This window comes from Amblyomma mixtum, chromosome 6 (assembly GCF_055824585.1).
Source record: "Amblyomma mixtum isolate Tamu chromosome 6, ASM5582458v1, whole genome shotgun sequence".
Lineage (NCBI taxonomy): Eukaryota > Metazoa > Arthropoda > Arachnida > Ixodida > Ixodidae > Amblyomma > Amblyomma mixtum.
In genome coordinates this window covers 7,043,671-7,064,757 of record NC_143017.1, presented here as the reverse complement: position 1 = coordinate 7,064,757, position 21,087 = coordinate 7,043,671, and the positions used below count along the sequence as shown (strand labels likewise).

The following is a 21,087-nucleotide window of genomic DNA, read 5'->3' as shown; positions in this document are numbered from 1 at the left end:
TGCATATGTACCAAATGCATGTGGAAAAGTGTTTTCATCATTTAAGAACATGAATTTGTTGCAGGTTGCAAAACTTATATTTTTTATTTATTTACATATACTTCAGGCCAATGTTTTGGCCCAAGCAGGATGGGCATACAAATGTAGCATACAACAAGAAGAACATATAAATTGCGAGGAAGAACATATGGGAAACAACACATTTCTTAAAAGAACAACTATATGATAAAGCTAACATTGGGTAATAAATGGCAAAACACACCTCATGTATGATATGAATGCAAAATGCATCACAAATAACTCTTCTGGAAGGAAAACAGGATATGTTAAGTATGCAAAATATGGCTTTCTAGTCCTTTCACAAAATCATTGCTCTTAAAAATGTTGGGTGGTAAAGAATCCCCTTATATGCTAGAACTTATATGCTAGTGCTTACTCTGTTGCTGCGTGCAGTGGGATGATCACCCCCTTTTGACACTACTAGTTTGAAAGGCCAAAATCACCTTCAGTTGTGTTGAATATCTAGAACTAAAATTGTAAGTATGGTACACTAATTACTCTCTTGATTATTCCGGCTTCTATAGCATGAAAAACCTGCACTCCATATTTTTATAAAATACGATACTTCAGTGACCCTGCACCCTAAAGGACAGTGGTGCAGGCACGCTAAAGAAAGCTCTGGGAGACTGCTAACTGCAGCCTTTATTCTTGAACATCAGTGACCAATAGTACATGTCCACCTGTGAAGCTACAGCATATAGATTCATGAACAAGAACTAGCATTTGCACTCTGGACATGTACTGCTGATGTTACTTAACTGACTTCTTTTTGAAAATCTGCGTATCGTTCATTTACCACAAAAGAGAAAAATCTGATTTTAGGAAGCAGGTAATTTCTGGTTGATTCAGTAGCAATCGAGCTAAATCAAAGCCCTGATTACTCTTGAAAAAACTGACAGTGACTGCCATCAAGCATGAGCCTAAGTCGGTGGTGTACATGACGCATTCACATTACAAAGCTATTCTTTTCAATACTCAGTATGACAGGTTATAATGTACTCTAAATTGTGAGCGGCCGTTTTAATAGAATTTTATTTTGACAAAGTCAGACATTTACAGTATATACTCGTGTAATTTGCGCCCGCACTTAGATTGTGCACCCCAAAAAGTTCAAACATTTAACCGGATTAAAAAAAAAAATACTCGCACATTTTGCGCACTATGCTGAGCCAGACCACCAGCATGTATACGCGGGTGCGAACTCTGCGCCGTTTACCCGGCTTGCTCGCGCTGGCGGTCGCTATCCCGGACGAACAGCTGCGCGCGCCCCAAATCCAAAACTCTACCGTGCCGTTTGCTATACGGTTTGCCGCTAGTCAGCCGGGCCACGCGCAAGGGCCCCGTTTTATTGCCCGTTATCTCCTTCCACTGCTGACTTCGCGATTGAATCTTTGCGCGTTTATTGCTTTGAGCTAAGCACGTGCCGTCATGCCACCCCGCGGGGAGCTACATAGCGTGGGCGGGGCGGACGAGTCAACCTTTTTGTTTGCCAGCGAGGGGTGCCAACCTTTATTTTTTAGGACGTGTTCGGATGACTCGCTTGCGCGTAAATTGCGCAGCCTCTTTTTGGAGCCCTAATTAAAGAAAAAACGTGCGCAAATTACGCGAGCAAATACGTACGGTGCTCTATATGCCTTATGAAACTTCTTTATGATCTCCTTTGTAAACGAACTATAGTTTTAAGGAATCACAGTACTCTCTTAGTTATAAAACAGTGACACTTCCCAGACGCTATGGCCGAGATAACAACAAACAAATGCACCGCCATACAGATTACTGCTAGGCGCAAACATTTGCACACTACAAGTAATAATATCGAATGGAAATCCCCAAAGAAACTGTGGTGTGCGCGATGCTATAGATGACAAGTATCTCTTTTTATTTTCTTCTAATGAGGGAGTGCGTAAGCTAATAAATAAATAATCATTTACAGTAAGCAGAATTTCATCAGAGCCATATATAAACCGAAGCCAGTTTAGCAGTAATGACACAATTACTTTTTATTAGTTCGGGAATACTGTAGCCGCGCTACTCGATCATAACGTCTAGCTAAAGCCATTTATTCGCAAATCATTCTATTTCTTGCATGAACACCTACAACGTCATATTGAAAGCATACATGCAGTCAAGCTATACACCTTCTCAATAAGAGCATTTCTTTCCAATCTCTTGAGAATATATCGAGGTGGTTCCTCACCTGAAGGGGGACGGCATCCGCACGTATACGAACTACGAGCGGCGACATCTGATCGAAGCGCTCGGGCAGAAAATGTTTTGAACATACGCAGGTCCATTTTGCTGGTTCCCAGTCGCTTTGGCCTGGTCTAACGGCCTCAGTCCATTGCCTCCTTCGCTCTGGATCTTTCGGAAACCTGTTTGAAAACAATTATTCACTGCACTCGGACAAAGAGCCACCAATAAGGCCGGGGCGGTACGAATACCACGTTCACGCCGTGTCGTGCGTTATGTTCTGCGAGCATGCATTTTACTCATTACGTAGTCAATTAAATACGAAAACAAAATGCAGTATACTTACGTGTGGAAAGTGACGGCCGGTTCTTGTCCTGGCGTGCGCGACCAACATCCAGGAACGCAGCAGCTGGGCATCGCAGCGTCTTTGTTGTCAATGGGAGCAGAAGTCTCACTTTCCGCCGTGTCTGACAGCTGCCGACAGCCTGGCGCGGCGCGAAATCGTCTGCTGGCGCCGCTCGCGGTGATCTTCGCGGCGCTCGCATGCCATTGGCTGAGAAAGCGGCCAAGTGTCATGGCGGAGCCCTCGCTTCCGGCTTCAAAAAATGTGACGTAGCAGCCTCTCCTCTTTTCCTTCTTTCCTCCATGGTTGATGCGAAGAGCCGACGCAAGCTTCTCGAAGGTTCCAAGGACGCGGCCAAGATGGCGCCGCGCCGCGTCGGACGCGGGGAAGCCGGAGACAAAATGGCAGCGGGGGCCGCTCCTGGCCCTCCAAAAGCGGCTCGGAGGAAGCTGGCCGAAAGGTCGATCGCTATGAATGTTCCGAAGTTCCCGGAGGAAGGCATCAAGGTGATTATTAAGCCTCGTGAAGGTCTAGCCGTGATCAAACGCACGTCGGGCCCGCTGATCAGTCAGGCCCTCGCCAAGGCTGCCGGAATAAGCTGGTCGGAGCAGGACTCATGGTGTATCTTGAAAAATTTAGCGCGACAAACAAGGACAGAAAGAGTAGACGACACGAGCGCTGTCGTCTACTCTTTCTGTCCTTGACAGCGCTCGTGTCGTCTACTCTTTCTGTCCTTGTTTGTCGCGCTAAATTTTTCAAGATGTATGTTAACCAACTCGCCCAATCTGCAGTATTGTTAAACTCATGGTGTGTGAACGGAAAGCAAGGTACGGTGCTCTTTCATTCCTTGGACTTTAGTCGAGGCGTGAAGGTAGCCGCAATCCGTAGCTTTAAACTCGACTACGAGGCGCATGAAGTGGTGGCCCACCTGGTCGCACCAGAAGATTGTGGGCGAGGAGTAGCCCATCGGATCTGTGAGAGATTCACGGAAGAGCAGTTGTTCAAAGCATTGTAGAGAGATCCGCATAATCGAACAATCGCTGGAGTGCGTCGGATGGGGAAGGCATCCACCATTATTATCAGCTTTGTGGAAGCTGAAGTTCCAAGATTTGTCAGGATTGAAGGCATGCTCACCCCGTGCGGCTGTTCAAGAAGAGATACGAAGTTTGCTTCAGATGGGGGGAACTTGGTCACCGCTCCGATGTGTGCGATAGTGAACAACCGAAGTGTCGTGGCTGTGGGGTGGTATCGGCACCCGAAGATCACCGGTGTACTCCCAAGTGTCGCCTTTGTGGAAAGGACCATCTAACGGGAGACAAACACTGTAAGCAACTCTTCCGTACGCCATACGTGGTCAGGAAGAGACAGTGGGAAGCAAAATTAGCCGCCGAGGAGGAGGCCAACAAGAAGTCAGCAGCCGAGGAGGAGGCCAAGAAGCAACAGAAGGTCCGCTTCAGTCGTCGAGACGGCCGTAGTGAGTCTCACGGAACGGTCCAAGAGACCGTTCCGTTTCGTTCCCGCGCCTGCAGCCGCCACCGTCCAGGACGATGATGAAGGACTCTGGACTCAAGCAGCAGCAACAGCCGCAGAAGCCGCAGGCACCGATAAAAGTGGATTACGTGAGTAGTGTCTCTCGGGACTCAGATGAAGTCAAGGCTCTCAAAGAACAGAACCAATTGTTACAAGCGCAAGTTAAGGCGCTGCAGGAACAGGTTAGGGCGATAGGCACGGCTTCGCAGCCGATGAATAGAGAAACGCCGCCGCCGGCGCCGCCGCAGAGGGAACACGCAGAGATCTCTAGGGAAAATCCTCCTGCAACAAAAAAGAAAAGAGGTCCCGAGCAGGACCTTGAAACCCGCATGCAAGGTTTGGAAAGACCATTCAATAAGAAGGAACAGGACGATAAAAGTTTCCAGCAGCAAGTTATGGCCGCTTTAGAACACCTGAACGTTGCTATGGAAGAGATGCGCGCCGAAATGGCGAGGAGAGATGAGAGAATTCAGTGGGTGTATCAACAGATTCATAACCTTCAAAATGGCTCTGCGTCCCAGTTGAAATACTATCTGGCAGTGGAACTGTAGGGGCTTCGGTCGCAAACGCGCGGTACTCCGAACGTTTCTGACGAACATCGACAAACCCGAAGTAATCGCGCTGCAGGAGTGCGGTAAGAACGCCAAGCTAGCGAGTTACAAATCGTACGCGGGGCGAGGTGACAACACGCGAGTGGTCACCCTTGTCAAGAGGAATTTAACAGTGCTGCAGCACGATACCGGGACTACAAATCTAGACCACATATTCATCGAGATAATCCCGCAAAAGAGAAAATTCAGAAGTCTATTCGTTCTTAATGTATATAGCCCGCCACGCTAAAAGCGTGAATGCGGCTTCGATGAGCTCTTTGCAAAAGCGCGAGTGATCGCGAAGGGAGGACCCCTATTGATAGTCGGGGACTTTAACGCGCATCACTCGGCATGGGGGTACAGATACACGCAGGTAAAAGGACGCGAACTATGGACCAGTATTCAACACAATGGCCTAGTGCTTCTGACGGATCCCCTGAAACCAACCCGCCAGGGTAACAGCGTTTCGATGGACACTTCTCCGGACTTAACTCTCACCGGAGGCCGCATCTCCGCCCGCCACATGGTGCAACACGGGCGAAGACTTCGGCAGCGACCATAAGATTATTGAAATTGTAGTAGACAACGGCCCACCGGTCGTTCGCTACAAGAAGCTAGCGTCGGTGAACTGGGAGGCTTTCCGAAATGTCCGCACGGGTCAGCAGGAGGGCATCGTAACATTGACGATTGGAGTAAAAAGGTCATTCAATCGGTCCGCGAAGCAACGGAGGAGGTGGAGGTTGACGAGGACGTCGAAGGAGTAGATAGTCACATGGTCAGTCTCTGGCGTAAGAAGAAGGATCTCGAAAAACGACTCACGCAGAAAAGGGGGAACAGGAACTTGCGAAGGCAATTGGCCGTGCTTAACAAAGAAATCGAAGAGTACGCACTCGCTTTAACGAGGCAAAACTGGGGCAACATATGTGACAAACTGGACCGAAACATCGGGAAGGTAGGCACATGGCACTTGCTTCGGCATCTTCTAGATCCAGACAAGTCCAAACTGGAGGCCAGACAACAACTTCATAAGCTAGTACATACATTTGACGGGACACGGCTACTCTCATATCTCAAGTTCGGGACCGGTATTTGAGCTGCGCAAACGGTACAGGACAGCCACTACCGAATTACGGGGGCCAGGAAAACCCGGACCTAGATAGGCCGATAACGGTTGCTGAAGTCTGAGCACAAAATAAATAGATTGAGAACCAAGACTGCAGCGGGTCCAGACGGGATCAGCAACCGAATTCTCGGTGGCAGCTGCAGCACGGAAGACAACTGCCTGAACGCTGCTCTTCTTTTCCGCAGGACAATCCATCACGGAGTACCAAAGGTTGGAGAAACTTGTGTGAGGCTTTTCATCCCGAAGTCCTGAAAAGTCGTTTCGCCTCTGCAGCGGCTTGGTTGCCCACGTTAAAACTGACGAAGGACCCCGACTGCGCAAGTGCGGCAGAACTGCCCAGATCTGCGAACTGCCTGGAGCCACCGGCGGCGCGACAGGCGACCATCTTTCAAGATAAAGGACGGACTGCTCGGCTTTCCCGGCACTCGGTGGCAGCTGCAGCACGGAAGACAACTGCCTGAACGCGGCTCTTCTTTTCCGCAGGACAATCCATCACGGAGTACCAAAGGTTGGAGAAACTTGTGTGAGGCTTTTCATCCCGAAGTCCTGAAAAGTCGTTTCGCCTCTGCCGCGGCTTGGTTGGCCACGTTAAAACTGACGAAGGACCCCGACTGCGCAAGTGCGGCAGAACTGCCCAGATCTGCGAACTGCCTGGAGCCACCGGCGGCGCGACAGGCGACCATCTTTCAAGATAAAGGACGGACTGCTCGGCTTTCCCGGCACTCGGTGGCAGCTGCAGCACGAAAGACAACTGCCTGAACGCTGCTCTTCTTTTCCGCAGGACAATCCATCACGGAGTACCAAAGGTTGGAGAAACTTGTGTGAGGCTTTTCATCCCGAAGTCCTGAAAAGTCGTTTCGCCTCTGCCGCGGCTTGGTTGGCCACGTTAAAACTGACGAAGGACCCCGCATGCGCAAGTGCGGCAGAACTGCCCAGATCTGCGAACTGCCTGGAGCCACCGGCGGCGCGACAGGCGACCATCTTTCAAGATAAAGGACGGACTGCTCGGCTTTCCCGGCACTCGGTGGCAGCTGCAGCACGAAAGACAACTGCCTGAACGCTGCTCTTCTTTTCCGCAGGACAATCCATCACGGAGTACCAAAGGTTGGAGAAACTTGTGTGAGGCTTTTCATCCCGTAGTCCTGAAAAGTCGTTTCGCCTCTGCCGCGGCTTGGTTGGCCACGTTAAAACTGACGAAGGACCCCGACTGCGCAAGTGCGGCAGAACTGCCCAGATCTGCGAACTGCCTGGAGCCACCGGCGGCGCGACAGGCGACCATCTTTCAAGATAAAGGACGGACTGCTCGGCTTTCTCGGCACTCGGTGGCAGCTGCAGCACGAAAGACAACTGCCTGAACGCTGCTCTGCTTTTCCGCAGGACAATCCATCACGGAGTACCAAAGGTTGGAGAAACTTGTGTGAGGCTTTTCATCCCGAAGTCCTGAAAAGTCGTTTCTCCTCTGCCGCGGCTTGGTTGGCCACGTTAAAACTGACGAAGGACCCCGACTGCGCAAGTGCGGCAGAACTGCCCAGATCTGCGAACTGCCTGGAGCCACCGGCGGCGCGACAGGCGACCATCTTTCAAGATAAAGGACGGACTGCTCGGCTTTCCCGGCACTCGGTGGCAGCTGCAGCACGAAAGACAACTGCCTGAACGCTGCTCTTCTTTTCCGCTGGACAATCCATCACGGAGTACCAAAGGTTGGAGAAACTTGTGTGAGGCTTTTCATCCCGAAGTCCTGAAAAGTCGTTTCGCCTCTGCCGCGGCTTGGTTGGCCACGTTAAAACTGACGAAGGACCCCGACTGCGCAAGTGCGGCAGAACTGCCCAGATCTGCGAACTGCCTGGAGCCACCGGCGGCGCGACAGGCGACCATCTTTCAAGATAAAGGACGGACTGCTCGGCTTTCCCGGCACTCGGTGGCAGCTGCAGCACGGAAGACAACTGCCTGAACGCTGCTCTTCTTTTCCGCAGGACAATCCATCACGGAGTACCAAAGGTTGGAGAAACTTGTGTGAGGCTTTTCATCCCGAAGTCCTGAAAAGTCGTTTCGCCTCTGCCGCGGCTTGGTTGGCCACGTTAAAACTGACGAAGGACCCCGACTGCGCAAGTGCGGCAGAACTGCCCAGATCTGCGAACCGCCTGGAGCCACCGGCGGCGCGACAGGCGACCATCTTTCAAGATAAAGGACGGACTGCTCGGCTTTCCCGGCACTCGGTGGCAGCTGCAGCACGGAAGACAACTGCCTGAACGCTGCTCTTCTTTTCCGCAGGTTGGTGTCGTTCCTTGTGATTACTTCGATGAATATGTGCTGCTTGCTGCCACTGCTGCCGCCCTAGTGTCCTGCTTTTTTCTAAATTACTGTCTGCAACGCACGATGTCGACAGACTTTTGTTCCTCGTGCGATAACAAGTTTACGCCCGATGAAGTTTCTGTCACCTGTGTTGAATGTGACCAGTTGTACCATCTCGGAACCTGTGCCGGGCTGACCCCAAAGCAGTACAAAAGTAAATCTGAGTCAGCCAAGCAGAAATGGGTATGTCCCACATGCAAAAATGGAAAGAGCAAAGGAGACAATCAAGGTGACAAGCTGGCTAGTGACGATATAGCTGACATTAAAGCCCTACTCGTTACTACAAATGGAAAATTAGATGAGCTGATGCCGCTTAAAGAAACTGTAGCTGGCATTGAAACTGCTGTGGAGCTAATGTCCGAAAAGTATGATGAAGTACTAGAAAGACTAACTACTCAGGAAAAAGACACAAGGACATTCAAAAGAGATTGCAAGTTTTGGAGCAAAAGGTCCAAAATAAAGAAGAAGAAAATGGAACGTTGCGAAATGAAGTAAATGATCTAGAATGGAGGAGAAGAAAGCTGAACCTAGAATTCTATGGAATTCAGGCCAGTGAACCTGAAAATCTGCTAGATAAAGTAAACGCAGTGGCCGACACGATAGGAGTCCCAAGGCTTTCGAGCGCAGACGTCGATGCAATTCACCGCCTGCCTGCAAGGGCCGATAAGATCCAAGGAATATTAGTCAGATACACCAGGCAAGCTGTCAGAGATGAGTGGCTCGAGAAAAGGTCTAAACTGAGGGATGAAAAAAGCAACATTGCCATTATGGAAAACGTGACTGGTCACAACCGACATCTGCTGCGACTGGCAAAGGACTGGGCAAAACAAAATGCATATCAGTATGTCTGGCACAGGAATGGAAATGTATTCCTGCGCAAAGCAAGTGGCCAGTCGGCAATCGTCGTGCGCAATATGCGTGACTTTCCGTCATAGCATGTTCCAATCTGTCCAACAAATGGGTTTAAAATGTGTTGTCGGAGTTTGAAATGGCTAATGATAGTTACTTTCTTCCAAAAGATGTAAACGTAGTTGCAACGAACCACCACCAAAGTTCACTAAAATGCCTTCATTTAAACGTTCGCTCACTTTGCAACAAAGAGGCAGAAATGGATTGTTTTATCTCTAGTTTTTCCTTTTTGTTTGACGCTGTCATGTTAACTGAAACTTTGTGTAAAGACGATCAAGACAACTTTCGGTTTTCCTGTTATCAGTCCTTCGGCTTAAATCGAAAAAATCGTCGTGGTGGTGGAGTCATGCTGTTGATGAAACCGAATGTAAACTGTGAACTGCTTCCTTCTTTTTGTGTGCTATGTGATTATTTTGAAATATTATCAGTTCGTGTAAATAAGCACGTGTTTTCTGTTTGTTATCGGCCCCCAAATGGAAATGTGTCAAGCTTTTTCTCATTTTACGGCAGTTTCTCGATTTTATTTCTGCAAATAGTTACTTTGTCACCTCGGCCGGCGACTTTAATATAGATATGTTGGCTAACACTAACGAACAGAAAAACATGCAAATGCTTATTACATCAAACGGTTTCGATAATGCAATCACATTACCAACTCGAATTACGAAAGACAATAAAACACTACTAGACCTTTTTGTGACAAATTTTGACAACCCAAACATCACAGCGGGAGCTATATCATGCAGTCTTAGCGACCATCTTCCGATATTTGTTATGGTAAAGAAGCAGAATTTAGGAGGGTGCAAAAGCCGACCACCCATTTTTTTTCAGCCTGAGATAAAGAATGCCGATGAAGGCTACGAGAGGTTTATGAACCAATTCCTGGAAATTTAAAAGCGACATTTTCCAATAAAAACTTTTAAGCTAGGTAAAAAAATCCGAAAGCCTTGGATAACTCCCACCCTGCGCCGAAAGATCAACGAAAAAATAGGCTTTACCACCAGTTTATCAAAACAAAAGATCCTGATACCTTAAAGAAATTTAAGACATACCGAAATAAGTTAAACAAGGAGGTTAAAATAAGCAGATCTAGTTACATTTACTCTGAATTCCAGAGTTGCCTAAAGAAAAGTGACCTCGTATGGAAAAAGTTTAACACTATTTTCAAACGCACGAAACTGTCACCTAGGATCGAGAAGTTGTCAATAAATGACTGTGAAGTGTCTGGGTGCGCCCTAGCAGAATCTTTCAATGAGCATTTACTTCATTATTCTGATCATGGTATACTTGAATATATTTACAATTTTATGCCAGTTAGAAATAATTCCTCTGCTTTCCTAAGCCCTGTAACAGAAGATCAAGTTACATCAGTTTTTTCTTCTTTAAATAATAGTTCAAGTTGCGATGCCGAAGGAGTTCAGACACGTCCGGTGAAATATGTGTAGGATGTCTTATGTCCATATTTAACTCATATTTTTAACCTTTGCTTGACAAGTGCATGTTTTCCAAAACGAATGCAAATCGCCAAAGTAACTATGCTCTTTAAAAAGGGTGATTCCGATGATATGAATAATTAACGACCCACATCCGTCTTACCCATATTTTCGAAAGGCTTGGAGAAGCTTATCCATAATCAGCTCTGCTCGTTCTTTGATGTACACAAACTAATTTCAGATGCTCAATATGGATTTAGGAAGAATAAATCGACCGAATTAGCTTTGCTGGAACAGAAAGAGTTTATTTTGTCCGAATTTGAAAAAAAGAACTTTATACTTGGTATTTATGTCGACTTTTCTAAAGCATTCGATTGTATTCATCACTTAACTTTGCTGAAGAAACTGGAAATATATTGAATCCGAGGACATTTTCTCGAACTTATTAAATCATATCTCAGTTTTCGGCAGCAGTTCGTCCAAATTGAACAGTATCGTTCTGAATTAAAATCCATAATCAAAGGTGTTCCTCAGGGCAGCATTCTTGGTCCGCTTCTTTTTAACATTTACATCAATGATCTCACTAACCTCTCTACTGAGCCTAAGTATGTTTTATATGCCGACGACGCTAGCATATTTCTTTCTGCTCCAGATTGCCACATCTTACACAGCGACGCGAACTCTCTCCTTACCAAGCTTAAAACGTGGTCAATAGCGAACCATTTAAGCATAAATGTTAATAAGACGAAAGCTGTAATATTTAGACCTAAATGCAGGCAGTTAAATTTTCATGCAAGCTTAATTTATAGTGGATCACCAATAGAAATCACAAATAATATCAAAATTCTGGGTGTTACATTTTCTCAGAGTATGCTATGGGATGGTCACATTGATGCTGTTTTAACGAAGTTATCTCGAGCAGTTGGCATTATTTCCCGTTACAGAGCTTTTCTTCCGTATCATGTAAAGATTCTGCTTTATAATTCCCTGTTTTACTCTCATCTTAATTACTGTTTTTTAATCTGGGGCACAACCACGTATACAAATTTCCAAAAGATCTTCATACTTCAAAAAAAAAAACTTATCAGAATACTTTTCAATCAATCATACAACAGTCACTCGCAAGGTCTTTTCCCAAAAGCAAACATAATACCAGTATTCAATCTATACAATTATCAGCTAACACTTGCATTCCAGCGCGAATTAAAAAATCATCTTGAATCTGCATGAGTTGTCTTTACTGGAAAAAAGAACTGTTTGTTACCCTACCCGTCATAAAAAGGAGTGGATTGTACCAACTCCTAGAACCAACTATGCAATGGAAAAATTATCCTTCACCCTTCCAACACTATTAAATAACTGTAAAAAATCCGGAACTGACCTGTTTAATATATCTAAACGCGAATTAGGACAGCTTCACTGCATACACCCCTAAAAATTGTACCTGTGTTCCTATGGTATGTATATTTAATCTTTTGTTTATTGTACCTCTTTGTGCCCTCTGTATTTATTGCACTGTTGTTATTTTTTCTTCTTTTTTTCTTTCTAGTGTATTTTATTTTGGCTCTGCTAAATCGCGAAGAGTTTAGATGTGTATATTTATGTTGTGCCATGCCTTGCTGCTGTTGCCCTGTAGAGGGGGGCTGTGGGCCTTTGTCAAGCTGCCGTTTACGAGCAGCTTTTACCCACAACCTCCTCCATCATACCGATGGAAATATAGATTATTATTATTATTATTATAAGAAACCTGGATGACGCGTCGATCCAACATCTCGCAGCCTACATGCAGGAGTGTTGAGAGGCCGGTCGGCTGCCGGCGGCATGGAAGGACGCAAACCTCGTGTTCATCCCGAAGCCGGGGAAACGGCCGGGTTTCGAGCACTTGCGTCCCATCTCTCTCACGTCGTGTGTGGGCAAGCTGATGGAGCATGTGATTCAGGCCCGGCTGAACCGGTTTTTGGAGGACAATAGTATCTATCCGAATACCATGATCGGATTTAGACCGCATTTGTCTGCATGCGATGTCATGTTGCAGCTAAAAGAACACATCATATACAATTCAACAGTAGACACCAGGGTGGTCGTTGGTCTAGATGTGGCGAAAGCTTTCGATAACGTGAAGCACTCGGCCATTCTGGAGAATCTGGGTGCGTTAGACGTAGGAGTTCGCACCTACAACTACATACGTGATTTCCTCACAGACAGAACGGCAACTATCAGTATGGGGGGACACACAGTGAAGGGTATTCGACTGGGCAACAAAGCTACACCGCAGGGATCGGTGTTATCCCCGACCTTGTTTAATATCGCCATGCTTGGCCTCCCCGCACAACTGAACGAAATCCCGGGGCTGAACCACACATTATACGCAGATGATCTGACTCTGTGGATGTGCAGGGGCAGTGACGGCCAAATTGAACAGACGCTCCACCGAGCAATCGATGTTACAGAAAGGTACTTAGAACCGATCGGGCTAAGGTGTTCAGCCGAAAAATCGGAAGCGCTCTTCCTCCCCCCAATGCGACCGCCCCAGCGTCTGCGTATAAAGCAGGACGGACCATATAACCCGGGAATCACACTCAGGGTCTGCGGTAACATTATACCAACGGTGGCAAGCATTAGAGTTCTTGTACTACGAAATCAGGCCAACGGCAGGAACTCGGAAACTATTCAGAGGCTAGAGGCCAGCACAAGTCAAACTTGTAGACTCCAGAAACGGCACTTGGCAGCAGCGCGGGCAGCGGAAGCATTTCGTTCTGACACGTGCGCTTGCTATCGCTACAGGTTAGACACACTTTTGCATTGCGTTCAAGCCACGTAAATTGCGCTGCCCTGGTTGCTGCCCTTGTGTTTACTGATTTGCCTGTTTCCCAACATGTCGAAATTTGCTCGGTTCCATGATGAACTGCGAAAAGAAATGAATTAATTCAAAGGAAAACTTGAGCGTGAGATGAGAAAGGAAATAAGAGAATTTAAAACTAGTTTGGAGTTTTTCAATAATGATCTTGAAGAGCTAAAGAAAGAAAAAACCCAACTTCTAAATGACAACAAAGCTCTCAAGGAGGCTAATGAGGCACTGCTCAAAGAATGCGAAATGCTAAAAAAGAAAACCTCGGAACATGAACAACGCATGACTGCTTCAGAGCAGTACTCGGAATGCAATCTGGAGATAAAAGGCATAACAAAGGAAACAGATGAAGATCTTTCCAAGACCTTGCATCAGATCGGTGTGCTGATAAACGAACCGATAACCGAATCAGACATTGAAGTGTGCCATCGCATCCCGGGAAAAGATGCAAATACAACGCCTAACATCATTGTGCAGTTTAAGAACCGTTCCAAGCAGACACAGTGCTACAAAAAGCAAAGAAAACGAGAATTACAATGGAGGATTTCGAATACTCAACCAAAACGCCAATATACATAAATGAGCATCTCTGCCCTGCTCTCAAAGCCCTGTTGAGTAAGGCTGTAGCACAGAAAAAGGCCGCAGGCTGGAGTTTTGTTTGGACAGTTGGCGGAAAAATCCTGGCAAAGAAAGACGAATCGGCATCTACAGTGCGCATTCGAGATGAACAGGATCTGGCAAAAATTGCATAAGTAAGCACATTAGGTGCTTCTTCGTTTTTTTTAGCATGGAAGTTTTACCCCGTGACGTAAACGCCGTAAAACGCTCTTACACCGACGTATATCTAACCTGCTTTCATCTAAACATTCGGTCTGCAAGATATAAAGAAGATGAACTATCCGTTTTTCTCGATGAATTCAGTTTTGAGTTCGATGCCATATTTTTGACTGAAACTTGGTACACACGCACCACTGAAGTTTACAAACGAGATTGCTACCAAACTTTCTTCCTAAATCGGACATCTAAGCATGGGGGTGGCGTGGCGATACTGATGAAACATGCTCTTAGCTGTGATATTATACCTGAATTTTCTTTCATAAGTGATGATGTAGAATGTTTAACAGTTGTGTCGCAAAGGAATGTGTTTTCAGTTATGTATAGACCACCGGATTCTTCTGTTGATGTTTTTAGCGGTCATTTAGATCACTTGCTGAATTATGTCAATCAAAAAAACCTTAACCTCATTCTCGGTGGAGATCTTAATATCGACTTGCTGAAGCCATCTCCAGCTCAAATGACGCTTGTATCAACGATAGAGTCCGGTGGCCATCGTATTTTAACCCAAACTGCAACCCGCGTCACAATGCAAACTGCTACCCTTCTTGATATTTTTGTAACCAACATTAATAGTAATTGTGTTTCCTCCGGAGTTGTATGCTGTGATATTAGTGACCATTACCCAATTTATATACTTGTACGAGGCATCAAAAAGGAAACAACTGACTTACCCGCCGTGAGACCAACACACTGCATCACACCCCTGACCCTTGAAGCGTTTCGTTCAAGAATCATAAACGAAAGTTGGAATGGTGTATTTTCTTCTGATACAGCCGATGATGCATATGAGCTATTCATTTCTCGTTTTAAGTCATTATACCATGAACATTTTAAAGAAAAGGTGATTAAGAAATCAAGAAGAAATCGTAAACCTTGGATCAACCACGAATCTCTAAAGATGATTAAAAAGAAATCCATGTTGTTCAAGAAATTTCTGAAAACAAAGTCGCCGGCTGATCTACAGAGATTCAAAGAGTATCAAATAAATTAACGGCTCACTTAAGAAATGAAAAAAGAAAATATCTGCATAATGAGTTTATGAGTGAAAATTGCGAAGGAAGCACTCAAATCTGGATGAAAATCAACAAACTGCTTGATCGCAAATCAAGTTCTTCAGATGTTACCAGTCTTACTCTCCAAGGTCATAATGTAGAAGGAATCGAGCTTGCAGAAAAGTTCAATAATTTTTTTAAGGATGCTGTTTCACGAAACAGCCCCCCGAAAGCTGTACATCCCAATGTAAAAGCCAATGATCACAGTGTCTTTTTAGATCCTACCAATGAAAATGAAATTTGCAGTATTTTTGCCTCCTTAAATAATAGCAGAGCTTGTGATATAGATAACATTCAAATTGCGCCGATAAAATACGTAATTGACTGCATAGCTTTTATTCTCACCCATATTTACAACCTCGCCCTATCTACTGGTCTGTTTCCGAAGTTAATGCAAGTGTCAAAAGTTATCGTTGTCTACAAAAAAGGAGATAAAAGTGATATGTCTAATTATCGACCAATCTCAATATTACCGGTCTTTTCAAAAGGATTAGAGAGAATAATCTACAAACGAATAATAAATTTTTGCTTAAAGTTCAATCTTCTTTCCCCTTCCCAGCATGGCTTTATCCATGGGAAATCAACCGAAACAGCATTAACGCAAAAAGAAATCATACTGGATGCAATGGAAAATCGAGAAATCTGCATCGGAGTTTTCATAGATTTTTCAAAGGCTTTCGACCGCCTCAATCATGTTGTTTTACTGCAGAAACTGGAATTATATGGCGTACGCGGAACACCCTTAAGCCTTATAAAGTCCTACCTTCAACATCGTCATCAGAAAGTCCAAATAGGGTCTCATCTGTCATCATCGCAAGCAGTTTGTACCGGTGTACCGCAAGGCAGCATTTTAGGGCCTCTCCTGTTCATATTATATATAAATGATATAGTTACAATACATGATAAGCCAAAATATGTCATTTACGCAGATGACACAAGTTTATTTTTTCAAGGCACCTCAATACAGCTCCTAATTCCAATTATAAATGACGAAATGAATAGATTAAAAACCTGGAGTGAAAATAATGTACTACTTTTAAATACTGAAAAAACTAAAGCCGTACTTTTTCATGCTAGGCAATCAGCAATTATTCAGAACTTCGACATAAAGTTTGGGAGCACCAACATAGAATTCAAAGACACGATTAAAACACTAGGAATACTTTTCCACAACCACATGAGCTGGAACGCTCAAGTAGATTCTGTCATCGCTCATCTGTCACGGTGTGTTGGTATTCTCGCTAAATTCCGAAACTTCCTTCCTGTTGCAATCAAGCTAAAGATATATAACGCCATTTTTTTGTCACACTTAAACTCTTGTTTTTTGGTGTGGGGAACTACAACAGAAACAAATATGCATAAAATTTACATGCTGCAAAAGAAAGCTGTCCGTTACATTGCCAATGTTGACTACCATGCCCCTACTGATCACTTATTTGCACACTACCAGATTATACCAGTCCACAGCTTGTACCGATATTACTTAGCAACCAGATACAAGAAATCCCTACAATATAATAATCGAGCCTTTCTAGACTTGACCTGCCTCACTCAAACTGTACCCGCTTATACCCTGCGCAATACAGAAAAATGGTTTATTCCTTTTTGTCGCACCAACTACGGCAATCAGATGCTACGTTACAATATGCCACACTTATTAAACAAATTACAGTCCATGAATATCGATATTTCGAAAAGCAGCTTGCGCGAAATTAAAGCTGCCTTTAAATAAGCTACAAAACGTTGTTAAGTATATTCTTTTTTTATGAAGTATAAAATGTGTTGTATGTATAACTGTGTCTGTGTAAAAAGTTTTTGTCTCTAGCGTTTGACCATCTTCCGATGTTTGTTGCTGTATGCCATGTAAAGGGGGGTCCGGGGGTCCCTCAAGTGATCTGCGATCACTTTTTACCCGGACCTACCCACATCTATGATGTAAAATAAACAAACTTCAACTTCAAACTTCAAACATGCAGGCATGAAAGCAGCTAACCTCCTCAGGCTAGTCCAATCTTTCGTAATCAGTAGGATAGTCTACGTGGCGCCATATCTGCGGCTTCACAAGGCAGAAAAAGACAAGCTCGACATTCTCATTCGTAAAAGGATAAAAACGGCACTAGGTTTACCGCCCAATACATCGACGAACAGGATTATGAGACTGGGTGTTTCCAATACCCTCGAAGAGCTCATTGAGGTTGCAACAACCTCGACATACCAGAGACTGTTGCGCAGCCGTACCGATCGCACCATTCTGGAGAAGCTAGGGCATGAGCCACGAGCATGCTCCAGACGTACTGAAAAGGTTAGAGACAAATTAAAGATACCTCCACTCCCAAAAAACATGCATCCCATCTACCATGAGAGCCGAAGGAGGGATAGAGCAGTAGCTTTGCAAGCCCGATTTGATGGCAGACAGGACGTCTTGTATACAGATGCCGCAGAATGCGCGGACGGTACGGGGCGCGTTTCGGTAACAACCAGGGAAAACGAGGGCCCGGTAGCGTGCTGCAGCACCTGAAACTCGACCGCAACGGAGGCGGAAGAGCTGGCCATTGCGCTGGCTCTAACTCAAAAACAGGTCAAAATTATTGTCAGTGACTCAAAGTCAGCGATCAGAAACTTTGTCGCGGGCTGCATTTCAGCTGTAGCAGCACGAGTGCTGGCCGGTTCCCCCCCACCGGCAGAACAGGTCGCGCTCATTTGGACACCGGCGCACCAGGGATTGAGGGGGAACGAGAAAGCGCACACACTGGCCCGAGCACCTTCCGGGATCCCAGGGGCGTCTCATACGCAACCCCATCCCCCTCGCGAGATGAAGAGCCCCTACGGTTCGATGAGTTTCTTAATACATACCAAGAAATTCTAAATCATTACAAATTAGGCAGAGCCACATTTCCAAAACCGAATAGACAACTCACTAAAAGCGAAGAGGTCATGTGGCGCAAGCTTCAAACTGCCGTTTTACCGAACCCGCATCTCTATAGTAAGTGGCACCCGGAGATTTTCAGCCCCAGGTGCAAGCGTTGCGAGGGCATAGCGGACATGTCCTAGCTTTGGAGAGCCTTACAGAACTGCTGAGTCCTGGGAGGCACTGCTTCTGAAAGAGGACGAAAAAGAACAACGCACTGTCATCCGGCTCGTCCTGGCCGCTGCCGAGATCCAGGAGATTCCGGTCGACGGTTAAGGGGGAGGACATGGCTGGGACCGAGCTGCGACTCGGATCCGGGTCAATCTTTTGACGGGTGTCAATAAATGTTATTTCTCTCTCTCTCTCTCGGGCGCACGCACAAGCTGGTAATCATGCGTCTTTTACAAGACCAAGAGTAACATTGGGGCTAGGCTGACAAAAGATATAAAAGCATACTCAGCGCATATTCTTTCCTGTCTAGGTGCACTGTGCTTTTGAGTAGAACTCAGGATGAAACAGATGACTCTCACCTATAAGGCTTTTGTGTCCAACGCAACAGCGGCGTAAGGAAAGGGGTACCAGTCCGCTGCTGCCACCATGGCTGCCACGTACGAAAGTACGTCATAGCCACGTGACAAGTTATAAAGAAATTGGCGCATAAAATCGGCATAAACTTTCAGAATACTCAATTATAGCTTAAAAACTTACTTATAATAATAAAATTGTTAGTTTTTGCTTTTATATTTAGTTGAAACTTTTTTGAAGTGCATGGTTTGAGTCCATAGAGTTGATATAACCAACTCTAGACGAAAAGCTGCCCATTGAGCCCACGCGTTCCAGTGGGCAACGTTGCATCACACAACGCCAATATAGTGCCTAGAATATATTCTAGGCACTATAACGCCAAGACTAGTATTTCTAGAGACCCTTCCAAGCATAGAGTTTCTTACTATTACCTAGAGAGAAAGCTGGCGGCGCTGCACTTCAGCCATCATGGACGCTCAAAGCATCATGGGGCGGCATGGAGGAAGGAACACTTCTTTCCTTCCTCCATGTGGGGCGGTGAGCTACTTGTTGCCATAGAGCTAATATACCAACCCTTGTTGCGGAACAGTCGTACTTTTTCGGGAACACGGAGTGGCACTACTAAGGTGTTTCATTCCGAAAACGCTGTTCGTGTGTGCGCAGATGACTTTCGCGCGAACGCAGTGTGCAAAACTCTTAGTAGTGAAAACGCGACGACACATGACGCCAATAAGAGCTTTCACTTTTCTGAAACGCTTTTAAAAACCTCTTATAGTGTTTAAGCAACAACATTTTTTTTAAACATATTTACTTTTAAAAGTGCGCCTGTTAATTACCAAATATTAGTTTTTGTTCCATCCCTTATTTTGGGTGAACTTTGCACTTAAATGCTTTTCTGCTCGTTTGTTACAATTTACAGACAGGATATTGAACGTTAGGACATTCTCGATTATCGAATAGCGTTTATTTTTGCATTATTTTTTGGCCAAAAGTTGAAGTTCTGCAGTCAGTAGCTCGCCGCCCCATGATGCTTTGAGCGCCCATGGTGGCTGAAGTGGACACGAGGGGTCTCTATGCAAACTCCCATAGACGGGCTGCCAGCTTTCCCTCTAGGTAATTGTAAGAAACACAACGGTTTGTGCGCGTTGCCAAATCTTGACAAAGAACGGAGTTGGAACCTGGCAACGTAGTCCGTGGGAAGATGGCGGTATGCCGTGTGTCTCTCGACTGCTCTAAACTGCTGTAAACAACGGGAAAATCGTCGCGTTTGGATCATTTTCAATGGTATGCAGTGTCGCATACCGACTGTAATTTCATATAGGTGGCTTGTAACTTCTGAATTGCTATTTGAAGGCAAGTACCGCGATTGTGACGCGCTTGGAGTGTATTTCGTCTGTAGAGCGCACAGAATTTTGCATGTCCGGTGTTGTCGAGTGCAAATACACGTCGGAATTTTGCTTTGGCACCAAAGGACGAACACAATTCGCAAAGGAAACGAATGGCCATGGTGAATGGAGCAACTGCTCTGCCTGGTTTGTTTTGAATGTTAAGCGTTTTGTTATATCAAATGTCGAAGGTTTGTTAGAGTACCGCGGGCCTCTCGCATTTTTTTTATCTTTCTCCTTCGCTGAGGAAGACGGTGCCGTGTCATTTCTGGAGCGGGACGAGCTCATAATGGGATTTTTCGTACGCAGCAACACTCAGAGCATCACGAACGAGTGAAACAAGGTGGAGGCAGAAATGCATGAAACTGCATGTACCGCTCGAGAAACCTTCGTTTCACGTCTAGCATTGTGCGCAATAAATTGTGGGTGCTTGGTTGGTTGTTGTGATGGGTTTTTGTTCTCATTTGTTTTTGTGTTGGTTTTTTTAGGTTTATGACTGCTTTTGCTTCTAATGTGTGACACTGCTTTTTTGCTGAGATATTTTTTATTCCTCTCTTTGTTTCAAAACCCATTTATGAGAAGCTAGTGCCGCAAGTACTTTATACGCACGGGATAAGAAGGGTCCTGCGATTACATGTGTGCTGTCTTGTTTTCATGCCGATTTCCTGCCGCCACTAACTGTTCGGAGCAATAATGCGCTGTCACATGGTTGAGCTGAGGATCATAAGTGTATCGTAATCTGTATCTAATCTGCTCAGCACGCAGCGCGCTCTGTGTTCATGGCAAGATACGCCCCCATGTGATAAGGGCGTTACCCGCATGTTCACATCGTGTATAAAACCAGTGCTGAATAAACGCGAGGGCTCACTTTTGCCCAGCAAGTGACACGCGACGTGTCGTCGTCTGTTCCACTCGATGCATGGTGTCAGAAGTGGTTAGCATGGCAATGCACTTCCTGCACGACGAGTGAAGACCAGCGACCCTGTGGCGGAAAATGGATTT

At 45.5% G+C, this 21,087-nt stretch overlaps 1 protein-coding gene and 1 pseudogene across 1 annotated transcript in view; both read left to right on the top strand.

The window, feature by feature from the left end:
• Positions 1-21,087, top strand: part of LOC149338141 (uncharacterized) — a 253,076-nt gene that overhangs the window by 79,437 nt on the left and 152,552 nt on the right. The gene's annotated exons all lie outside the window — the stretch shown is intronic.
• LOC149338145 (uncharacterized) overlaps positions 2,896-21,087 on the top strand; it is a 45,801-nt pseudogene continuing 27,609 nt past the window's right edge.